Source organism: Myiozetetes cayanensis, unplaced genomic scaffold (genome assembly GCF_022539395.1).
Source record: "Myiozetetes cayanensis isolate MyiCay16 unplaced genomic scaffold, myiCay2020 scf7, whole genome shotgun sequence".
Classification (NCBI taxonomy): domain Eukaryota; kingdom Metazoa; phylum Chordata; class Aves; order Passeriformes; family Tyrannidae; genus Myiozetetes; species Myiozetetes cayanensis.
Genome location: NW_026087964.1, coordinates 38,341,047 through 38,347,046, shown reverse-complemented (window position 1 = coordinate 38,347,046; position 6,000 = coordinate 38,341,047).

Here is a 6,000-nt window from a genome sequence, read left to right as displayed (position 1 = left end):
AAAAGGAGAAGAAGGAAAAACACTAACTTTCATTCACACCATTCAGGAATGTCAGAGGTGTTTTTCATTTGAAATGGCAGGTTGGCAATCTGTAGTTCATTGCTGACAAGCAGAATTGCAAGTATTTTAAAACTAAGCAGATTTTGAAATTGTTGATTCTGTCTAAAACTCAGTCTGGTTTGTCTGTAGCACTGAATAAATTCATTATTTACTGCTAAAAACCGTGTAGACTGACAGTTATTTTTATCCAAGAAAACTACATTAGAGAAAGGGAGTGTTACCCTTACCATATGGCTTTCTGAAGAGAAAAGAAAGTTAGAGCTACAGTAAGTGCCCTGCAGGCAAAATCCAGGAGCTTTTTTATGGTTTGGAATGGTGGGTGTAACCTGAACTGTAGAACATAGTAAGAGAGAAGAACTGAAAGCTAGGGTTAGCAATGGTGTTTCGTGACAGTGCCTGCTGACAGATGCTCTGGGCAAAAGAAGAAGGTCCATGATCTAAAGGTCAGCTGAAATAGGAATGTCTGCAGTTTCCTATCACTTGTTTGTGCAGGATTTGGCATTTTCCTTCTCCTGTAAATCTAGCCTCCTAGCAGAAGTAAATACTTATAAATATATATTTAATAAATATAAAAATATTAATCCAATTAACTGATAATTCAAATATAGCTTTACATAATATATGTAATGAAACCCTCAGAGATACATATGTATCAGAGATATGTATACTATTCAAAGGACAAACGTGTTTTTTATTTGCCTGAAACTAATTAGTAGACAATGGAAATTACTACATAGGTTCTTTGAAAAATAATGTGTATTCATTTATTGTTGTTACAGTATTTCTTATGTGTGAACATTTTGCCTTTATAAGTTCTTGATATAGTGATGACAAGAAGATTTTTACCTCTGTCTCCTGCTGTGATATTAGATTAGCAGCAAACATGAAAGGTATCTTGTGGGGCGGGTTTCAATAAAATTATAATTATACCATTTGTTGGTAAAAGCTGATAGAAAAAGGATGGATGCCATTTATGATCTTTTAGTTTGTAACCTGAGGGCTGAAAAGAATTATTTCATCCAGAAAAAGGGAAAGAAAAAGAAGATAGAATTAAATGTTTTAAATTTTGATTTGAACTATTGTATTTAGAAACTTGCCTCAAAATAATTGACACCAATTTTAAAATCTTTGAAAAAAAAAGATAAAAACTGGAGAAACAGAACCTTTGTGGCTGAAAATCAATATATTTCTTTTGTTTGTCCTTCTTGATTTTGTGAGTTGATGTCACAGTAATAATTGGTACATGGTCAGCTTTCTGTCCACCCTGTGGGTAGTTGTTAGCCTGTTACTTCCTTGTTTCAGGCTTTGTAGTTATCAGGCACCTATTAATTAGTTGCATCTTCCCTGGGGCAGCTCTTGCATTATATGGAAGCTCCAGAATTTCAAAGGTCCAGAACTTCATGGATTGTCTGGCTTTTTCGTTTAGTTGTTGGGTTTTTTTGTTTGTTTTGTTTTTGTGTGTTTTTTTTTTTTGGTGTGTGTGGTTTTTTTTGTTTGTTTGTTTTGTTTTGTTTTTTTTTCCCTGCTCTGTTCTGGGATGGGCCAAGACTCATCACCTTTTTCTGTACTGAATTTACGTTTTTTTGTTTTAGGAATACAACTTCCTGGAAGGTACAAATTTTCAAGACACAGTTTTCCACTTGGGAAACAAAGATTTCCAAATAGATTTTTGTTGTTGTTTTTGTTAAATGAAGGAGATATGGAAATATTTAGGGAAGTTAATATTTTTATTGTTGCTCTTTGGGAGTTAAACTGTCTCATCACTGATAAAGGAAAGTAACGTATGATCCATTAGTAAGAATATACACATTTCTTTGTGTTTACTTGTTCAGTCATGAACAATTATACCAAAACTCTTGATGGAAAATCTTGTTCTGAGAAATCATTATTAATGATCTGTTTCACTCATAAAGAAAAGGCCAGCAGAAGTAAATAAGACTCAAAAAGCTTTCTGGCTTCATTTGAACATTATATTCACCACAAATTAAAACTGCTAAAAGGCTTATCTAACATGATGACAGTAAGTAATCTAGATTGTTTTTGTTATCTGTGTTGTATTTTAGTCAGTGAGCCAGACCCTGTAGAAGAAGTGAACAATGTCAACAAGTCACAGATCTCAGCTCAACCGTATAATTAAAAAATCTAGTGAATTGAAAAACACCCATCTTGATTGTGTGAACAAGAACAGCTCGCTGGAATCAGTGGAATTACAACAGTATAATTCTTAAATTTATGGTAGAAGGATGACACTTCCATACATAGCTATACACTACAGGAAAATTCAATATAATTAAAAAAATAGTTCCTTACTGTTTAACTAGTACTGTCAATTCCAAGTACCAATCTACTCCCAACTAACTGAAACCCCCAAAATCCAACTATTTCCACACCAAAGAAAAAAATAAACAAACCAACAACACCTCCCCCCAAATTCCCCCCCCAAAAAAAAGAAGGAAAAGAAAGATGGCTCTCGTATTCTTATTTAACCATATAATTACACACACATATATGTTAAGAATTTTTGATAACACAAAAAGGCAGAGGAAAATGTTGGCAAGAATGATGCAGATTTGCCAGAAGACTAGAAATGTAACATAGACTCTAAAACAGCAGTGAAGGGAATAGGGACATTTTAAAAGCAAAATTTTAGTGGCAGTCTGTAAAGAATATAAAGAACACTGATTTGTGTTAGTGATGTGTTTAAAAGCACATTTGGCTGAGTAGTCTGGCTTTCTGTGTATGTTTTCTGCAACAGATTCAAGGAATAATATATAATGAGGCAGGTGCTGCGAAGTGCAAGCAAACAAGAAACATTAAGTTGAAAGGACATAAACGTGTTTGTAACTCAAGCAAATAGGCCATGCTCCACCAAAATATTTTGGGCTTTATCTGTTCTATGAAAGATGAGCACTGCCTTTGTGCATTTTTGTTCTTAAAATCCAAGTTCTTCTGCAAACTCCTTCTGAAATTCAAGTAACATTGAGATATGTTGTTGTAGTGACTATTTACAGCAGTAAGAGAGCTGACGTTTCTTCTGAGAGATACACAAATGTTAACGTTCTTGTTGCTTAAATTATCATATGAATAATTGCACATTCAATTAAATCACCTCTATAGAATGATCAAAAATTAATTGAGTGAGAGTTAGGTTATACCCTTATGGTCTTTGCAAGGAATACTTTCAAAATTATGGATTACTGAAAAATAGCAACACAAAATAATAAAAAAAGTCAAAGCTGATAATAGTGATGGAATAGATAGTTGATTCTTATGCACAATGATAAAACAGAAGAGAAATCTCACTTTGGCTGCACTGAACATAGCTGATCTATTGGCCATTATTATTATTAATACTAATATATATTTTGCAGTCAGAATGTTTCTGCAGCCTATAAACAATTTATTCTTTCTCATTAACACATGCTTCCTTGCTGCTGCAAGAAATATTGAAAAATTTTCCCCTGAAGTCAGGTACCTTATGTAAACATATCTGAATGTGTTCTTGTAAAGCTAGAATGCAGAATCCTACAAATAAGAGCATAAATATTGCTTGTAATGTTTCAGACATTCTTATTTAACTGCACATGTGCCAGGACATATACTGCTTTTTAACTTGATGAACTCTCTCTCTCACACTTGTTTGTTGTTTTGTGTGTCTGTGTGTTTTGGTTTGGTTTTTCATTTTCTTTTTTTCCTCTTTTCTTTTCACTTTGAAATTTTGTTCCACTGGATGTTCTGAAAGGAAGGTATTCAATCAAAAAAAAAAAGGGATCCAAAAATAGTTTTTAATCTGACAGATTCTACTTGCTTATTCTGCTGTGGTTAAAAATGATAAATCACCTGCATCTTATCTCTGTGTGTGTATGCCCTCCTTATACATTTACAGAAGTGATTAACAATAAACTGCTTTTAATTTGGTATACTGTAGCAACATTAGAGAGTATACTGATGTTCCTATTGCTTTTTTTAAAGACCTTAAATGAACTAATTACACAGGCACCATTTCTATGCTAATTTACTGACACTATAGGCATGAAATTGTTCAACTAGCTATCTTAGGATTCTCTTTTATAAATTTGGGAGCAGTGAGCAGGTGGTCATATCAGATGTGTTCATTTTGCAAGACAATACAGTGTTGTTATAGAGACATTTTAATAAACTGCTAGTAGATTGCACTAGATATTTATTGAATGTTATAGGCACTGCAAGGTCAGCAATATCTCTTATTGATTGCAGTAGCTCATCTCTGGAAAAGATGGTGCAATAAAACTCTCTGTTTTCAATGCCTCCAGTAAAATGTCATGCATTTGGTGTTATTTCTTTACCTTCATCAGCTGATAGTTACAATTAAAATTCCATTTTGTATTGGAATTTTTTCTCTGAAGCATATTATGACTCAACACAGACATTTTTCTCATATAGGCTCACTAATTGTATAGAAAATATTATTATGTCTTAGCATTAAACAGTGGTTGCTTAGTAACTTCCTCAGTCACGCTTCATATTTTTCCTCAGATATAGTTTTATGTGTTTTTCTGCCAGATTTAACAACAATAAGAATGTTTTGAGTAAGAAAAACTTTTGTTCAGAAGCACTTCATTCCTTTTCACATATCTGAACACAGTGAAAGTCTTTCCTGATGAAAGAAAGATGAGATTGAGAAAACTAATGGTAATACATAACTGAATAGTGAAAATAAAAATTAACCAATTTTTAATTCCTTATACATCAAACTTTTCTGAGATTACTGCACAGTATTAAATATGACTACTTTGCCTTAAATAAAAATTTTGAAATGGGAAAGAATTCCTAATTTCAGGACTGTAAATTTTTTAAAACATTACTCTGCCTTTAATACATAAAGATATCCCACCAAGGAAGAAGTTTTTTTTTTCTTTGCATTGTCTTTTTGGAGACAAGCCTGAGAGACAAACTTTTCCAACCTACTGTCCTTAGGTGGGTTTTGTATGGTACTCAGCAAATTCATTTTCATTCTGAGACAATGTTTTGAGTTTTACAGTAGGGCACATGAACGCACACTTGATGATACAGCTAAAGGAAAGATCTTGGGTTCAAGGTGAGAATAGTAAAGACAATCCTTTGTATTATATTTAAATATATCCAAGGAGAAATATATCCAAGGAGAATTAATTTTCAGAGGGAATACTATATAATGCATAAAATAAGTAATAGAGACTGGGTTGGGCAGCTCTTTTTTTATTTTGTTATATGTCCTGGAGGTGTGAAGAGGAATTGATACCTTATTTCAGTTTCTTCCTTCCTTTCTTTTTCTCAGTGGTTTGAGAGAAAGTTCTGCAAGAAGATGTCAGATATTCTCATAATTTTCCATGCATCACAACTAAATGGGAATGAAATTTTTTTTATTAGCTACTTGGGATGCTCAACTGCATAGAGTCACTTTTAACTACTTGGGTTAATCAGCTTCTTGGAGTTGGAGTCAACCTTGATTAACTTTACAGTAGAAAACTGTCAGTATTGAGAACTAATTAATGCAAGCATAATGGATGCAGTAGATACAGGGGAAAAAAATATTGGTATCTCAGTATTTTTGCTTTTCCTGTGGCATCAGCAGTCTCACCACTCTACTCCAAAAAATGGTAGAACTCCATCTGTCCCTGTGAGCCAAGAACTTTGGCAAAAATTATAGAACAATTATTTTCTGGCTCTAATATAAGATGTCACAGGGTATGGTAATTTACTTTGCTTCAGTCAGATGGTTAGGGGTCTGTGGCTGTATCCTGGGCAAAGCTTGCAGAATTTTCTGTGAGTGTGGGACAGACCTTTAATGCATTGTTTTAGACATCGAACAAGTGCTGCAGTATCTGAACATAAAATGGGTTCCTTTGATCCCGTTTGGAATTGCAGTTTTTTGGACTTGGGAGATTCAAAGCTTGTTTGGTTTTTTGTTTGAGTGAAAAC